General features: G+C 64.3%; 1 protein-coding gene across 2 annotated transcripts in view; it reads left to right on the top strand.

The window, feature by feature from the left end:
• The first annotated feature begins 1,724 nt into the window (after positions 1 to 1,724).
• KCNAB2 (potassium voltage-gated channel subfamily A regulatory beta subunit 2) overlaps positions 1,725 to 17,920 on the top strand; it is a 70,051-nt gene continuing 53,855 nt past the window's right edge. The window contains exon 1 of one of the 2 annotated variants that reach the window (XM_054583883.1): positions 1,725 to 1,843. The gene's annotated coding sequence lies outside the window, so the exon portion shown is untranslated. Of the gene's footprint in view, positions 1,844 to 13,678; positions 13,793 to 17,920 lie in introns of those variants that run through there. The other variant, XM_054583891.1, reaches the window with a different exon arrangement.

Genomic DNA, 17,920 nt, shown 5'->3' with positions numbered 1-17,920 from the left:
AGGAGCGAAACGGGGACACCGGCCCAAGCCTGGGCAAGGGCAGGTGGGAGCCACAAGGCGCTGTCCAGGCCTGGGGAAGCCTCTTTGCCGGGAACAAACAACATCTTGGATAACTGAGACCCAAAAGCTTTGGAGAGCTTTTTGGGAGACTAAGTGGAGACCTAATTAAGCACTGCCTGCAATTCCTCTGTCCAAGAAATATTCTTTGAGTACCTACCAGGTGCCAGGCCCTGGGGAGGCCGCACTGACCGCGGCAGACAAGCCCCCTGCCCTCCTGGCATGTGCCTGGAGGGAGGAAGGCAGAACACAGGTTAACAGGGGCAGAGACATGGTGCTGACCTACGGAAACGCCAGGAGGAGCGGAGGTGCGGTGGGCCGTGACTGTGACCTGGGTCACAGCCCCGGCGGGCTATGGCCAATCACCTCCAAGCCTCTTCTAACTATGCAAGTGTGAGGCTGGACTTCCTTCACCTACTTCAACCAAATCAAGACGCTGCAATGCAGGAAGGACTGGGTCTGAGAATACGGCCATTCATAGAGACAGGCATTATTACACAGATGTGCATAGGGGGGTGTCTTTGAGTCTGAAGGACCAGCAGGCAGGACAGCGAACATTCAGGCCGCAGAAAGGGGCCACACTGTGAGCTCAGAGCCAGTCAAGAGGTCAGGTGGTGGACAGCAGGGTGAAGGCAGGTGCCTGATGGTCCAGGGGCGCAGGGCACAGGGTGCAGGAGGTGGGAGCACACGAGCCTCCTGCGACCGCAAGGGAGTCTGCAGATTTCCTTGGGCGGCGGTATCCACAGAGGACAGACACCCACAGGGGATGGGCATCCACAGGAGATGGACACCCAGCTCAGGGGAGGCACCCAGCAGGGGTCCCCAGCAGGGCTCCGGGAGGAAAAGGCGTCTGGGGACGCCGAATCGGGGGAAGACCAACGCCGCTCTCAGCAAAGCCCAGGCTGTGAGTACCGCGCTCGCCTTAATGTGGGGGGCTACAGAGGGACTCAGGGTCAAGGGTCAGAGGACGGAGGTTGAGCCCTAAGGAGTCCCAGCGCCCAGGCCCCAGCGACCCGGGACGAACCAAGTGTCAAGCGGGAGGGTGACATATAACTCTCGAGGGAACGGCCCGCGCCCCGCCAGGCCGCCGAGGTCAGCAGACACCGGATCCCCGCGGAGAGACGTACGGAGCGTCCCTATAACCCCCGGCCCGAGAACCCGGCCTGCTAAGCGGCCCCACAGGCCAGAGGCCGCGTCCAGCCTTCCCCGCAGCGCCTGCCTACATGGTTCCGCCCGCCGCGGGCCGCGTTACCTAGGAGACCGGACCGCCGCGCCCGCGCTCACCCTGGAGCGACGAGGCCTGCGTTCTCAAGGAAGGGACCCACGACGAACCCAGAGCCCCTGCGGCCGGCCACTGCCCACCGGAGCTGCAGGCCTTGCGGACCGAGGACCAGCAAAAGGACGCCCGGCCGCTGCCACCGCGAGAGGAGCCTCGCAAGGCGGCGCGCCGCGCGCTCGGACCGAGAACCCGCCCCGCGTCAATGACTTTGACCAATCAGAACCCAAGTCGTGCCGTCCCTCTCTCCCAGCACCAGCCAATCGGCGCAGCGGCGGGCCCATTCTTATTTGCATATCCGGTGATCCATCTGCCAATGGGAATGTAACTGGCGTGAATTATAGCCAATCATCAGCTGTCAGAGGCGTGGCCCCGGGGTGTCCCACGAGGTGAAGATAATGCGGGCGGAACCTGGCCAAGAGAGCGGGATTCGGGGGCGCTAAAGTCGCACGAGCAGGGCGGGAAGGAAGATCCGGAGCGGTGTACAGGATCCGGAGCTGGAGCCCCCAGGTGAGTGCAGGGGGAGACCCCGGCAGGCCGCGCTATCTACGGCCGTGCACCGGGAGAACGGCGGCGGGCACCCGCGAGGCCCGCGGTGATTCTCCATCTCCTCTTCCCCAGCGCGTCCCCGCGCCCGCCTCCGTCCTCACCTCCTCTCCAGCTGGCTGGCTCACCTCCTTCTCCATCATCTCTTCTCCATCATCTCCCTTCCCCCATGCCCTCCTCCCTTGCCTGCCCTATCTGCCACCCTGCCCGACCTTTCAGCTCCGTCCCCGACCCCTGCCCCAAACTTCATCCCTCCCCTCGTCCTGATGTCCCTCTGCCCATCTCAGCCCCCTCCGCTTCCCGAACCCTCGCCTCCCCCTGCTCCCTCTCCCCCTCCCCATCCCATCTCCCGTCCTCTGCGCAGCCCCATCGGAGCGCTCCGGGTGCCGATCCATCCATCACTCCAACCTTTTTGCTCCTGAAGACTCACCCTGCCGTTCCCTCCGGGTCTGTATCCCTGTCCTCCCACCCATTCTGCTCCCAGTCTCTCCCGTGGGTGCTCTCTCCACCTTGCCCCACTACCCAGGACCTTCACACTCCTTGCACCCTGCACCCGCCTCCCTGTGCTCCATCCCCATCCTCAGGTTCCCTTCCCACCTCCTTACCTGCTGCTGCCCCCGAAGGACGCAGAGACCCAGCGCCTGCACCGCTGCATGCCGCAGTAGCAGAGGCTGTGTACCTGCCCACCTTCCCACCCTCCCACCCAGACGCACCCCAGGACCGCTCCTGGCATTTGTCCTAGAAGCTCCTATGGGGGCTGCACTTTGCCTAGAGCATCCTGGGGTCTCCAGGTGGCAAGCCCCTTAGCACCCTTTCCTGCCTTCCTCCTAGGCCACCATCTCCCTCCCCGCCCCCACTTTCCTGCTTAGCCTCACTTTGTGATTCAGCATTTTTGGGGTTGGTAACTTTCTTTGCTTCCTGGCATGATAGGGACCAAGTTGTGGGGCTGTGGGCAGGAGGTCTCCCTCCTGCAGTTAGCGAGTCCACCTTAGGAAAGAGACCTGAGCTGCCTGGGTGGAGAGCAGGGACCTGCTCGTAGGAGCTGTCTCTTCCTCCCTATCATGTGTTGCCCTGTGTTGAACCGCGTCCAGGGGCAGATGACATAAGTAATAGCTCTTGGAGAAATGGGCTGTTAGCATTTATGGAAATTAATACATCCACATCCGGGGATCAGGAACACCAAGTTCAGGCCACAGCTGTCCCACTGTCTGTTGTTGCAAGATTTCTTCTTTCTCTGCAACTCCTCCTCCCCCTCAAAAACGCCAGCCCCCTACCAATGCCAAGAGCAAGCGCCAGCTCTGCTAGGGAAGCCGCATTGAGGCCCCATGTCGCAGGGTTTGGGGATCTGCGTGTGGAGAGTCCCATCTGCCCTCCTGGTTGTTGCTTGGCAAAGACGTCCACCAGCAGAGCCCAGGCTCGTATCAGTTCCGGGACTCCCGCCCCTGTGCCCTCACAGTGGGGGCCCCAGAGGGCCTTGGCCCCCAGGTCATGTCCATAGAGACTGCGGATGCTCTCCAAGTCCACATCTGCCTCCACGGCATGGAGGGGTCTCAGCTAGAGCACATGTCTGCTTCAAAAGCAGCCTGCTGGAGGCTTCCTGTGCAAAACCGAGGTCCTGATCCTTGGCCTATCTCCGCTCCGCCAGTCCACAGGCACGGGGGGCACTGCCCAACCCCTGCAACTGAGCCGGGCCGGGTGTGGGGCAGGGGGCATGAAAAGCGTGGAACCTGGTCTCATAAACTCATTTTGAGTTTGGATGTGCAGCCTGGATGGGAAGAAGTTGGCACAGAAGTGATTGCATGCTGGAGGAGTGGCAAGACGGGACACTGTTGGTTGCCTGGTGAGGGCCACAGCCGTGGGTGCTGGGGGCAGAGGGGCAGAGCACTCTGGGTGGGGCAGCTCGAGAGGCTTCATACCATGGGGTTTTCTCTTTCCTTTCTTTTTTCACGGATCTTCTAAACCCCAGATGATTCAGGAGGAAGTGAGTCTTGATTTAGCAGTTTCCGGGAGGGGCCTCCTCAAGACTTGCACACTTGTTGATGCTGCGCCTGTGGCAACTGGGCTGCGGGCTGGTGCTGAAGGCCTCCCCTGCTTCTTAGAGTCCCAGGGACCGGTTTCATTTGCGGGGACTCCGACAGGAAGCAGCTTGTCTTTAGTCCTTGACTAAATTCTCAGTGACCTTCAATCGCCAGAGGTCCCAGAGCCAGAGCCGTTTTCTGGGGTCGCTGAATAATGGGGCAGAACAGGGTCAGGCATATTCAGGGAGAAGGGGCTCTGAGGGTGTCTAGGGCCAGGGATACCCCACCTCCCTCCATCCCCCTTCCCAGGAGCTGGGCCTGTTGCTCCATAGAGCTATAGGGGTCTTGGCCACCAGTGCCCTCAAAGGAGTCAACTGAAGCCCAGAGGCAGGGGCGGGGCCAGCTTAGGCCCCTCCCTGCCTGCCAGTTGGAGCCCAGGTCACTTCTTTGGCTCTCCCGGGGGAGGAGGCCAGCTCCCGTGGCTGTGCAGACCTCGGCCACCCTCTGGGAAGGCCACTTTCAGCTGCCGCTGACATGCATGGAGGAAACCAGTGCCCTGGGTGCATCCATGTCTCTGGGGGTGCTGTTGGGAGCGAGAGGTGCTGCCAGCCACAGAGACTTCTGCGACGCCCTCCTGCCTCGCCTGGCAGGCCCCAGAGCCAGGACACCGTGGTTCCAAGAGGTCAAAGAGATGGCAAGGGCCCAGACGCTGGGCAGGATGGAGAGGGGAGGGGACTCTACCCATGCTGGGTGTGCGCTTCTGACCTTGCTTCACAGTGGGTCTTGTAAATAACGCTGTGAGGTAGGCCGGTTAGCCAGGGTGGGGAAACTGAGACACAGCAGCGGTGAGGCTGATCTGGCCTCCTGGCTCACGAGCGAACCTTGATTCTGTTCCTGCTGTTCTCACACTTGAGGGAGGCACCCTCTCCTCATAATTCTTACCCCCCACCCATGGACGTCAGGGTTCAACCCCAGCTCCCACGGATGCGGAAACCCGCCTCCGCTTTCCACTCCCTGGGGCCCCCTTTCTCTGGGGTGACTGAGGAGGTGTGCTGCTCCGCTCAGCCAGCACAGGAGGGAAAAGGGAGGCAGGGCTCCCTGAGAGAGCGCACACCTGGGCCAGGTGGGAGCGTCGCCCAGCTGATCGTCCCGACGCTGCAGGGGGACCGAAGGCTTTCCGTGAGGCCTGGCCTTGGCAGGTGCCGCCGCCTCCCTGCCAGGTGGACGGGAGCAGGGCTGCATCTTACCCTTTGCCGGAGGCGCTCGGAGGACCAGCCTTCCTCTCCCTGCACACCATGGCACGAGCTCCGGGCCGGCTCCACCAGCCCGAGGGCGCGCCCGCACACCCGGCTTTTAAACTCGTGGCCCGGGGTGGGGTCCCGGGAGGTCTCGCTCTGACCCCGCCCAATGGCCACGTGGTTAAGCCCAGACACAGGGCACTGAGTGGGGGGCCCGTGTGTAGCCCCAGTCCCTGGCACCTGCCTTCCTTGAGCTTCCTCCTTGCAGGTAGCCCGTCTCCCCTCGCGCCGGCACTCAGGCACTTGTAGTAGAAGTGACCATCTGGGTGCCATGCGGGACACAGATAAAATATGGGATCCAGAAACGGGAGAAAGCAGAGGGGAGGTGGGGCGCCCCCTCAGGCCCATACCCGGCTGCAGGCCCCGCGAGGGCGTTTTCCCCGCCGTGGTCTCAGGCTCTGGCTGCCGAGCGGTGAGATCCATCGTCCACCTGGAGACCGAAAGCCAGGCGCACGTCTTTCCTCCTCAGAACCCACACCAGATTCACAGGCAAACCAGCAACCTGTGCATGACGGGCCGGTTTCCCCAGTGAGCAAGCAATGTCACAGGTCCCCTAGACACTGGATCTTGACCCCGGGGCCCCCTGTCACCATATTGACCCCTGGCCCTAGCAGGGAAGCAGCTCTCTGAGGGTCCGGCCCTCTCCCCTCAGGCACCTGGCTCCGTTCTTGCACCTCCCTTTTTCTGGGTTGGTGAAATGGGGTGACTTGGTTAGAAGCATAGGGATAGCCTGTGGCACATATGGACACTCAGCAAATGCCACTTAGTAACTGGGACTTCTAGTCGTAGACGGAGCCCAAACCATTGCCGTACGTGGTGGCTCCCGGAACAGCCTGGACAGAGTGGCTTGGGTCCCCCTCGGAGGCATTTTCTGATCCCACTCGGAGCTGCTCAGAAGGGAGCAGCCTGGGAGAGACCAGCGACTACGTTCCCGGGGGGAGGGAGGAATGGGGGGCCCATCGCCCTCCGTCCGCAGAGAAGAGCCCCCTGTGAGTGAAGGGACAGGCCCTGCCCCGTCCTCCCTTGCCCCAGGCCTCCTGGAGGACCACACAAATCTGCAGTGTCCGTCCGCTCGCCCACCCGCCTGTCTGTCCGTGCAGCGGCCCCCAGGCGCTGAGGGGCTGCCGAGCCCTCTCTGAGCGCCCATTCCCCGCTCGCCGTGGCATGTCCTCATGTCCACCCCTCGGCAGCTCTCTGACGTCTCAGAGCAGCCTCCACCCTGATGTCCACAAGCTGTCAGGCGCCGCCCAGGGCAGAAGGGCCTCGGGTTCCGCGGGGAGCCTTGCCGTTCTGAGTGCTCCATGGGCGCAGGCCTTGTCTGGCAACAGTGCCCTTCCCGGCCCTTCTAGAAAGAGAAGAGTCAGAAATAACTAAAATGCGTAGACAGGGAGACTCTCATGTGTTCACTCCCTAATAAATAAATTAGGATTTAAACAGTTTAGAACCTAGAAATACCAATGATGGGGGAAGGCCTCTGTGGCAGGCGAAGGGCAGGCCCCACCCTCCTCTACCTCTAGGGGGCGCTGAGAGCCGGAAGGGGTCAGGGAATCCCAGCCAGACGCAGAGAACCCTCTTCTGGGGAGGAGAGCGGGGGTGCGACATGTGACAGAGACCCAGAGAGAAGGCAGGGTCACAAGAGCAGAGCTGGGAAAGGCCCCCCGGGGACAAGACCCGGAGGGAGGACGGGGCGGGCAGTGGCCGAGGCCCAGGGCAGCGCAGCAGGACGGGGCTATGGCAGTCGTGGCGGGCGGGCAGGAACAGGGTTCCAGGGGACCCGACGTGGAACTCCCGGACGCTTTGGACCAAGGCAGTGATGTGACGCGTCCGTGCCGGGACGGAGAGAGCGGGATGCGTCCGTAGCGAGGGGCTAGGACTGGCAGGCCACGGAGACCTGGTGTGCGTCCTGAGAGCAGGGACCGTCGTCTGGGGCCCTGCTGGAGTAGCCTCAGGGGCACACGGAGTGGGACCCCGTAACGGTGTCTTGAGTGGCAGGTGGAAAGGAGGGCATCAAGGCCAAGCCTGTGTGGGGCGGGGCGGCGCTGGGACGCGGGCAGCAAGAGTCCGGGACCCCGGGCTTCGCGGCTGGGAGCATGCGGGCTGCCGCCCATGCGGGGCGACCTCGCTGAGCCTAAGGCCGGAGCCCCCGCCAGTCGTGCCTGCGGGCATGGGGAGGGTAAACCTGGGGTTCATATGAGGAGTGGCTGCCCACCGCCCCCTGGTGACGCCCTGGGAGAGGACAAGGTCACTGGGATCTGGTGCCGAGAGGGAAGAGGACAGAAGACAGAGCCAGCGCGGCTGTGAGTGCAGGATTTGAGAGGGAAGATGAAGGTCAAAACAGGCAGGAGAAAGCCTGGATTACCCAGCGCCCGAGAGGAGAGGAAATAGAGGGTGGGGCCGGTGTCCACTCCCCGAGCTGGTCCGCGGCTGCGGGAGGCAGTGCCTGCTGACAGGGAGGAGGAAGCCAGCTCCCAGGTGTGGCAGGAGCGGCTGCACAGGCACCCTCCCCATAGCAGGCGCACCCGCCCCCTCACCCTCCCCGGAACAGGCACACCCGCCATTTCTCCCTCTTCAGGGTCCACTCATTCACTCCTCGCTGTCCATTGGCATGTAGCTGCCATTGTCGCATTTCACTGGTGCAGAAACGGCTCGGCTGGGCAAGGTGACACCCTAAGGTCATGGAGAGCACACCAGCCGGAGCCAGGATCTGAGCCCAGGCCGCTTGGCACAGAAGCCACCTCTCTTAACCTCTGCTCCACTGCCCGAGGGCTCTGGAGAAGTCGGAGGGGGAGGGAGGGGGAAGCTGCGAGGGGATCGTGCGCCCAGGGGTCCGCAGCCTGGTGGGAAGGAAAGTCGCTTTCCTGGTCTACTGGGTCCATTGGCAGCGCCTGCTGGGGCTGCCCTTTTGCAGCCCAACTTGCACGGTGCAGCATCCTGTGTCCTGCCCTAATGGGGCGCCTGTGACGTGGGGGGCCAGGGCGCCTCCGCCCAGCCTCACCGACGGCTCGGCCCGCAGCGTGGCTGCGGAGGGCGTGAGAACGGGGCACGCGTCTTGACCGCGGGGAGCGGTACCTGAGAAGGGCCCCCGGGGGCCCTGCTGCTGCCCCGCCAGCTCCTTCCTTCACCAGCCACCGGGCCAGGGGTTCCGAGGCTGCACTTTGAGAAACACTTCCCTGCTCTTTGAGTTGATGGGTGAACTTTCCTGTGGGGCTGAGCTGGGCCTGCCGTCCCTGTGGGAGAAGGGGAGCTAACCAGGCCCGAGACACGCCAGCCCTACCCGCAGCTGTGTGTCCCTCAGCGGGTGTCGCAGGGAGGGATGGGGAGGGGAGGGCCGCTCCCCCCGCTCCTGCGGCCCGGGAGCCATGGTAGCCATGGGGCCTGCTGGAGGCGCCCAGGCACCTGCTGGGCTGTATGGGTGCTGAGGGCCTGGCCGGGCCCCATGGTCCTCCCAGCGGGTCCCTGGATAGCAGCCTGGGTGGGTGCCACAGGCAACCCCGGGCTCCCTCCCAGCAGTCTGCAAGGCACAAGAGGTCTGGAGACCTTCCCCCAGGCCCTCAAGGGACGAGAGTGTCCCCGGCCGAGGCCCAGGCAGCACCGTGCTCCCTGCAGCAGCCCGGGAGCGGGCACTGAGCCCTCGTGGGGCGTTATTTCATCCAGCACTCGGGGCTGGGGCCCTGGGCTCCTCCAGCCCTCGGGCCTCAGGATAGCCCCCTCACTCCCTGACGCCGTGTACATGGGGGGAGGGGAGGGGGCCAGCCTCCTTGGTTTAGGGAGAGGGAAGCTGAGGCTCAGGGAGGAGTCATACTTACTGGCAGAACCGGGGTCACAGTGTGGCCCGTGGGGGTCCCCCCCCAGCGTCTTCACCGGTGCCTGGCAGGCCTCTGCAGGTACGGCCCATGGTGGTCGTTGTAGCCGATGTTCAGTCCCTCCTAGGCCGTGTGTCCTGTGAAGTCAGGGCACGTCCGACCTGCCACCTCTGCACCCCAGTGCAGCTCTCAGACAAGCGCACGGCAGGAGCAGGCTTTCTGCACGGGTTGAAATGCGGACTCCCCCGGAAGGCGGAACCACGTGGGAAGTGGCACCTGTAGAGCCGGTCCACCCAGCCAGAGCCGCCGTCTGCAGAGCTAGGAAGGGGTGCGGGACCCAACCCCCGGCTGGGCGGCTGCCGCCCACCTCAGGGCGGTCGGACAACAGAGCCTCCCGGCAGAAAGCGAATCTGGTATCAAACCCTCCCTAGGACCAGGCTCCATGCCTCAGACCCTCCTTTGGAGGGGTGCACCCCACAATGGGTGCCCCCAGGCCCCCCAACCCAGCCTCTGCCCAGGCCTTAAAGGGAGATGCTCTTTCCCTATACGTGTTGCAAAATTTTGTGGGTGTACCGGGCAGGACCCCCACGAAACATGAAAGGCATCACCACCCGCCTCGGGCCAGAGGTGCCCTCGCCCCACCCCGGCCGGCCTCAGACCCTTCTGAGGCCGGCTCACTGCAGGCTCTGCACAGCCGACCTCTCCCCAGCTGCCTGGGGCTGATGCCCCGGGCTCAGGGCTGTGGAAAGGAGTCACTGCCACAGTCCTGATGGCCTTCTCTGAGGTATGACTTGCAGCATGAGGTCCTACCGGTGGCCCTGGCGCCGCCCTCAGCCAGGGCTGCAACCCCAGCTCCCTTCTGTCCACTCATCCGACCCGGGAACCTTCAGAGGCCCTGCTTGCAGGACCCAACCTGTAATGCACCTGCCACCTCGCGAGCTATGACTCCTGAGGCTGAAACTGTGAGACCAAGCCTGCGCTCCTTGGGGACAGGCAACAACCGTCCCGATCGAGGGCTCCCTGATTTCCTCTTCCCCGGGCTGGCCACCCCCCCGCCCCCGCAATGGCCCTTAACCCCTGGGGCACGCGCCTGCCCCCCTGAACCACAGGCAACGCTCCAGCGAGGGCAGCGCAGCCCCGGCCTGTGGGCCTGGCACCCGGCCAGGAAGACGAGCCTCAGCGGGACAGTCCCTGAAGCCGAGGCAAAGCAGGGCGCAGAGGCCAGGTGCAGAGGCGGCGGTGGTCCTGAGGCTGGCCTCACGGGCCAGTCGCCGCAGGCGCCCAGCCACCTGGCATCTGGGTGCACTCGCTCTGTCCACTGCCCACGGCCTCCCCGACTAGACCGCACGCTTGTGTTTTTATAGCCAAGCACTTCATTAAGCAAAGACGGTTCCTCCTACCTGCAGAAAGTGTCCCAGGGCACCCGGATTGGTCCCAGGCAGCAGCCGGGGACGGCCGTGGTTTCATGGGCAGATTCCGGGGGCGGGGGGCCTCCGGGGGGACGTCGGGACAGCGGAAGGCCTTTGCCCCCCTGCAGGGAGGAGTGGCATCTCATCCGAAGCTGAAAGAGAGTGAGGAGGAGGAGGAGGAGGACGGGGATGTTGGGGACGGGATGATGGGGACGGGGATGCCGGCGCTGATGTGCCTGGTGCAGGCGGTGCAGGCGGTGGTAGTGACGGTGATGCAGATGATGAAGCGGGTGATGGTAGTGATGAGAACAGCCGCAACTGTAATTATTTGAGCGAGCAGCTGCCATTTGTCACAGATGGGCTCTTTGTCAGGCCTCCGCTTAAACCTCGCAAGCATTTACTCTCAATCCCCCAGCAGCCTAGGACGAGGTGCGTGGACGATCTGCGCATCGTGGACAAGAGCAGGCGCTGGGGCCCACCTTGGCTCACACAGCAGCCAGAGAACAGAGCTAGCAGATGACCTCCAGGGACCCCCGACCCACGGGCTCGGCGACCTCATTAGCAGGGCAGAGGCCCTCGGCCTCGACCCTGCGCTGGGGCCACCAGGGTGCCTAGTAAGGGGAAATGCCCCCTGAGGCACAGCCCAGGCCCCAGCGGGCCGCCCTGCTCACTCAGGGCTGCAGAGCCTCTGTGGGACCCCCTGCTCCCACAGTGGGGGGTAGGGGGGCGGTCTCCTCTCCCTGCCCAGGTACACAGGCTCCCCACTGCGTCCGAGGCAGGAACCGCTCGGTTCAGAGCGGGGACCGCTGCCGCACACACCTGTGTGCCCTCACTTCCTCCCGGCAGAGCCACGGGCGCTGTCCCCTCAACCGCATGAGCGCTTTCCTGAACAGGGAAACTGACCGACTGCATTATAGCCTGTTGTTTTCCCATAACTCACTCAAACAGTGTCCCTGAGGGGCTCAGCGTCTCTCCCTCCTCCCAACAAGGCCGTAGCGAACGTCCTTGTGCGCCCATGTTCACGTCCTCTCTCACGCAGTCACCTAAGCGGGGTTTCTGGAACCACGGTCCCCAGAAGCTGCAGCGTCTCGTGGAGTCGCTGCATCGCAGCCCCGCCAGCAAGAAGTGTGTTCATTTAAAACCCTGTTTTCCTGTTAATTGTATGACTGCAAAGGCACAGCGCCTGGTGATTCCCTTTGGCCTGGTTCTTAATGCAGCGGGGCCTTTAATGGCTGTGGAGTAAAGCTGGCTTGCAGACCGCGGGCGCGCAGCTGCCTGGGCAAGGTATGAATCTTTCATGACTGTCACGTGGCGTCGGACGAAATCCTCTTTGGAACCATTGGCTGTTTATCCGCACGGCCCCTTGGAGAGCGGGGAGCCCCGGGAACCAGTCATAGATGCTGATGCAGAGAGCTGCAGACGCTTCCCTGCTGATTCCTCGTCCCTCGCCGCCACCCGGCCCAGGTGGGGAACTGAGGCAGGGCTGGGGACGCGGGCCCAGGCCCCCAGAGATGGGCCACTCCCCGCCGGAGAAGGCCGCTTCTCTGCTTCCCATGCAACCTGCTGCCGTTTCAGGGTCTAAAAGCTTAGTCTCCCAACCGCCAGAACAGCTCGGCACCAAAGCGGGGGCACAGTGGCTGTACTGATTCCCAGGTCTGGAGGCCAGGCGGCCAACGTCCAGGTGTGGGCAGGCAGGGTCCTTCTGGGGGCCGTGAGGGAGGGTCTCTCCTGGACACTGGCATTTGCCCACCATCCTCGGCTTATCGATGCCTCGCTCCAGCCTCTGCCACTGTTGCCACGGTGCCTTCTGTCAGTGTCTGTCTGCACCTCTTCTTCTAAGGACGCCGGTCATTGGAGGCAGGGCCCACCCTAATCCAGGATGACCTCACTGCAGGACCCTCACCTTCATTACATCCGAAAAGACCCTTTCACCGCACAAGGTCTTATTCACAGGGGATTAGGACTGTGCTGTGTCTCGGGGCGGGAGGGACACCGCCCCACTGCAGGGGGCTGCTGCCACTTGTCTCGCCCCCAGCCCCCGCGCCCTCCAGAGGCTTCTGTGGTCTTCTTTCGCATCGTCCTCGGGGAATGGGTGGAGCGCGGACACGGGGTCCAGCTGGCTCGTGTTGAGTCACCCCTCCAGAAAGCCAGCAGTCACACTGGAGCCAGGGCTTTGCACTCGCATGCGGAGGAGCGGGATTGAGGCCGGGCTCTGCCATCTCTTACCAGAACTCGCCTGCGGGTGGCAGGCCAGCAGGTCCCACTAGGGGTGGATGGGGGACCACAGGCAACTGCCTTTGCCGGAGCCAGGAGCCCCGGGAGGACTTTAGGGAGCCCCAGACCCAGCAGACATGCCCCCTGGCGAGCCCCGCCTCAGGCTTCTGATTATCCCGCAGGTGGAGCCAGGGTCTGCGCAGCTTCCCCCAGGGGTCCCACCGACATCCTCCTGATGTGCAGGGGTCAGAGCGCTGCCCGGGGCTCCGGCGCCCATGGCGCGCGGATCCCCACGGGGTCTGGGCATCAGCTGGAGACAGCAGCCTTATCCTGCGCCAGGCACTGTGCTCATCACGGCGGAGGGACACTGCCAGACAGGGTGGCCAGCATGTCCCCGTGGGGGGCTGGCCGTGAGTAGATGGTTCCAGTTTCTCTTGTGTTTACCTAGACTCAGCCAAGCAAACGGGGCCACCACGGCCCCCAGCAGGCGGCACTGCCTGGGCACTGCCTGCCACCCTCCACCCCACCCCGGTGTGGGCTCCCCCAGGGCTCTGGGTAGGGGAGACCCCAGTCACACCGGCGGGAGGGCCGGGTGTCCAGGGCACATGGAGAGACTATGTCTGAGACACTCTCCCTGGGGAACACCAGGATGCTGCCCCCCTGCTTTCTCCCACTCTGGGGCGTACATGGTTAAATTCCACCCCTCGACCCAGGAAGCAAGGGAGCTGCTTGGCGCCTGTCCATCTGTCCATCCATCCATCCATCCATCCACCCACCCAGAGCTGGGGCCGCCTCTGCTTCCTCCTGTGTCAGCTGCTCCCAACTGCTGAGTCAGGCTTTGAACGCAGCCGTCACGGGCAAGGTTGTGTGCGTTCTCCACACCCCTGACCTCGGTGGCAGTGGTGTTTTTCCTGCCTTGGCTCCGTTAAAAAGCTCCCAGCCTCGCGCTGAGGAGATGCGGCGCTTCCTTACCCTTCCTCCTGCGGATGCCCCCAAAGGAGCGGGGTGAGACAGGCCCTCCCCACAGACACAGGGCATCGCTGCCACTGCTGTCCCCGCCGGGAGGGGCACAGAGCGTGTCCTCGGACCTCCCCGTCCCTCAGCCCCTCGGCCGATTGAGGATCCCGCTCAGAGGTGGAAGCAGAGGTCGCGCTTCGGATCCTCCCGCCAGGTACTCAAGCCACTGCAGCTGCAGCCTTGGCCCAGGAGGGGCGGGCAGCGCTGCCACCGCGGGGCCGGGGCTGGCCATGGTGGTCAAGGTGGTGTGGGTGCTGGTGGTAAAGGTGTTGCTGGCGGTGACCAAGATGGCGCTGGCGGTGGTCAAGGTGCTGGTGATGATGGTGAAGGTGGTAGAGGTGGCACTGGTGCTGGTGGTCAAGATGGCGCGGGTGCTGGTGGTAAAGGTGGTGCTGGCAGTGATCAAGATGGCGCTGGCGGTGGTCAAGGTGCTGGTGATGATGGTGAAGGTGGTAGCGGCGGTGGTGGGTGCTGGTGGTGGCAGCCCAGGCGCCCTGGGCTCCGTGTGGCCTGCAGGTGCTGCCTGCTGTCCTCTGGGATGGCATCGCCGCCTCCCAGGGAGCTGCGAGGGTGGGTGACCAGGAGCCACTGCCTCCCCGGGCCCCCTCGCTGGCACCGGTGGGGAGGGGATCCTGGCCATGGGCCCTCGAGACCCACAGGCTGCCTCCCGCTCCTGCGAACGGCAGGGCTCGGGCTTGTCCCCAAGGGGGGCGCCCGCCAGGCAGGCAGTGAGCCCAGACCCTGCCCTGCAGCGGGAAGCACCCCGTCCCCTGGATGGCGGGGGCCTGCCTGCTCCCACGGGCCAACGCCAAGGACGGCCCACCCTTGCCCCTCTCTCCATTATCTCTGAGAGCCTCCCCGAAGGACGAGGCCAGCTGGTTCTGACACCAGAAGGGGAGAGAGATGCTCCCAGCGTCCAAAGACCCGCAACAGATTGCGGAAAGGCAGCCGGGGTGGGGAAATGCGAGGGACCCCGCGTGCAGCTGACCAGGGGCTCTGTGCCCCGTCCCCGCACTCACACACGCTCGCGCATGCACACGTACACGCCTCTGTGATCCTCCACTAGGATAACCCTTCTCTCCCCGAGCCCCCGCAGAGAGGCTGCCCCGGAGGACTCGGCGCTGGGCTGCCTGGCAGGAGATGCCCGTTCCCTGGATGGGGGCCTGGGTCCCAGAGGAGGCACCGGACAACCCTGTCCGTCCTCCGGGAGTGGCCGCAGCAGGAGCTGTCCAGGCAGGAAATCGGACATTGCCAGGCCCAGAGGAAAGCAGAAGTGCCCCGAACACACTTTGTGTGGGAGGTGGCAGCGGGTCCCACCCTCTCTACCCCCCGCCAGAGGCTCCCTGAGTCTGTGTTTGAAATGTGCCCTGGCTGGATAATCAGTCTCCTGGAGACAAGCCCCAGCGTCACCAGGCGGCATTGCTCCTCCTGGTCCTCAGTCCCTCTGGCCACCCCACACCCTCTGTGGGGATCCTGGACCCTTCGTCTCCACCTGCCCTGTCCAGCGTCTGCTCTTCAGAGCAGCAGGGGCTCGGGGACGTGGCGATGGTGTAGTCCCTGCCGCACGCAGGAAGCTCAGTGCCGCTGCCTAGCCCGGCCCAGGGCGGAACATCAGCCCGTGTGCACGGAGGCCCTTCCCAGGCATCCATCCGGGGGCAAGACGGGGCTGCAGGCTGCTGGGCTGATGCGCGCAGTGGGCCTGTGCGCGCGCGCACGTGCACACGTGCACACGCGTGGCCCTTCAGATGCAATGCCCCGCGTGGCCGCCCGACCAGAGCCTCTGTCAGGGCGGGCCGGGACGGCACTGGCCTGGGGCTTTGGGCGTCTCCCCCGCTTCTCTGGGTGAGCTTCCTGATAGAGAAGGGACTGTGACCCACTTCCACAAAAGAGGATGTAAAACTAGTTTTGAAGAAAAGAAGAAGCTGCGAGACGGCCTGGCGTTCCCTTTCGCCCCGGGGTTCTGCGGCGGAGTCTCCGCGGCGCCTGCTCCTGGGGCTTCTGGGGCTGACTCGGGAGGCCCGCGGGTCATCCCCGGCTCGCGTGCGCGTGCACGCCCGCTCCCCCTCCCTCTGGCTCTGGCAAGTGTCCCCACGTGCCTGCGCCTTTCGTCACAGGATTCGGGTCAGATGTGCCCGCAACCGCTCCTGCTTCCAAGTTTGCACTTTTTCTTTTAGTCAATGCAACTGTTTCCTTAAATAAGCTCATTGTGAAAAGAAACTCGCTGCTCCCACACCAAAGACAAATCCAGCATTACTTGTCACAATTCAAATGTAACAATTCAAGGGTGACCGGGGCATCCAGTCCTTGAAAATCCCCGCCTTGGAGGATCCTGGATGAGCCCTAGGCTCGTTTCCTGGGTATTGGCGTGCGTGCTGCCTGTGGCCCCTGTCAGTTCACATCCCCGAGGCTGAGTGGAGGAGCCCCCAACCTCGTCCCTGAGCCCCACAGATTCCCCTGTGGAGCTAGGCCGGGGCTGTGATGTCGGGAAGGAGGGCACCCGGGGGCGGGCTGGCGTTTGGGCGTTGAAGACTTACACCAGGATCTACAGGGAGCGTCCTTCCGAAGAAACCATCCTGGAGTCCGGGACACTTGGATGAGGTGGCAACCAACGCGGGGGACTCGGGACCTGGCCGAGCCCGCTGAGCTGAGCCGAGCCCGAGACCGACGTGAGCCCAGGCGGGCTGCGCTCTCCCGCCGGGAAGCCCTGGAGGAAGCTGCTGAGGCTGCAGGCGGACCCCTCCTCCTGGGGAAGGACACCCTCACCCCTCACCCCACCGCCCCCCACCCCCAGCTCAGCGCTTCAGAGTCTGTGTTAGTTGGAAGGGACGTGCGGCCTGTCCGGAGCGGCAGCGGCGTCCTGGGCACGCAGGCCCCGCAGGGGACGACAAGACTGTCCCAGCGGCCACCTGGGGGGGCAGCCAGGTGAGCAGCGGCCACAGGCGGAGGCGCACACTCCGCAGGAAATGCGTGAGTTGACCTGGTGGACAGGACGCTTTGGAGAGAGCTCTCCCGGACCGGCAGCCTCTCTGGAGAGGGGACATTTGATCAGTGACACAAAGGACAGCGTCCCAGGCGGAGGGACCACACCTGCTGGAGTGGGCAGCAGCTCCAGCCAGGGCCTGAGGAAGAGCCCGGAAGAGAACACAGCCAGCTCCCCTCCTGGATGTCCGGCGGGCACCTCAGGCCAGATGCGGCAGCCGCCGCCTGGCTCCGGACGCCCCCACCTGCCGCACCCAGCTGCCCCCTCCTCTCAGGGTCCGGCAGCTCTTCCCCCGAAACCTGGGGGTCACGCTGCGCCTGCCTTCCGCTAACACCGCACACCCACCTGCCAGGCTGCTCCTTGGCCTTGGCGTCTGGACTCTGCCAGACACAGGTCACCTCCTCCTCTGCTGTGGCCCAGGCCGCCCTGGCTCCCTCCCGCCGAGACCCGCCCTCGTGCGTTTGCCCGCCTGACCCGGCCTGTCCCGCCGGCCACCCAGAGAGCTAGGCAAGTGTAGATGGGCTCACCCTCGTGGGAGGAGGCCTTTGAGGCTCCTCCTCTGCGGGGTCACTGGAGGGCTGCAGTCCAGAGGCTGGAGTCCCAGGACAGCCACTTACCCGAGGACGTGGGCAGGCTGCCTTAACCACCCTCGGCCTCGTTCCCTCAGCTGCCCTGAGCGGCTGGCAATCAGTAGCACCGCCCTCCCAGGGCTGGGGGCGGGGACAGGCAAGTAAGTGCAGCTGTAGACCTTTACCCCAGCGCCTCGCCCCCCGCCACCCCGTGCACCCCGCTCCCGGCAGCCTGGACTCAGCCCCATCCAGCGACCAGCCCAGGCTACCGCGCGGGTGGGCACCTTGTGCCTCTGCTGCCCACGGTGCCGGCAGCGCACACGGTGTCCCGGGCCTCCAGCTGCGGCCTCAGATGCGGCCTTTCGCCCACATGCGCAGGAGGCGTGGCGTCTCCAAACCGTGTCCACAGCCCTCGCTGCGGGCTGGACAGAGGGCAGGAGGCCCCTCTGCCCTGATCATGAGGCGACACACAGCGTTTAAAAATACGGCGTTAGTTTCGTTTCATTGCAGGCGCGAGAACGAGAACATACAGTCTGTGTGAGCCATTCAAGTCAAAAAATAAATGAGGCAAAAACAGTCGCCAGAAATAGCCCGGCCTCAGAGGCGGCAGCCTCGTCCCGCGGCCAGCTGTCCCCAGCGAGCGGCATCGCCGAGAGTGGCTGGGGGTGGGGGCGGCTTTCCATGTTCACTCCGGAACAGGTAAATCAGGCCCGTGACCCGACGGTCAGTCAGA

The sequence above is a fragment of the Pteronotus mesoamericanus genome, unplaced genomic scaffold (assembly GCF_021234165.1).
Source record: "Pteronotus mesoamericanus isolate MK-2021 breed Mesoamerican mustached bat unplaced genomic scaffold, CSHL_Meso_final contig_1193, whole genome shotgun sequence".
Classification (NCBI taxonomy): Eukaryota; Metazoa; Chordata; class Mammalia; order Chiroptera; family Mormoopidae; genus Pteronotus; species Pteronotus mesoamericanus.
Note: the sequence above shows the minus strand (reverse complement) of the source record. Positions and strands in the feature narration are given on the sequence as shown.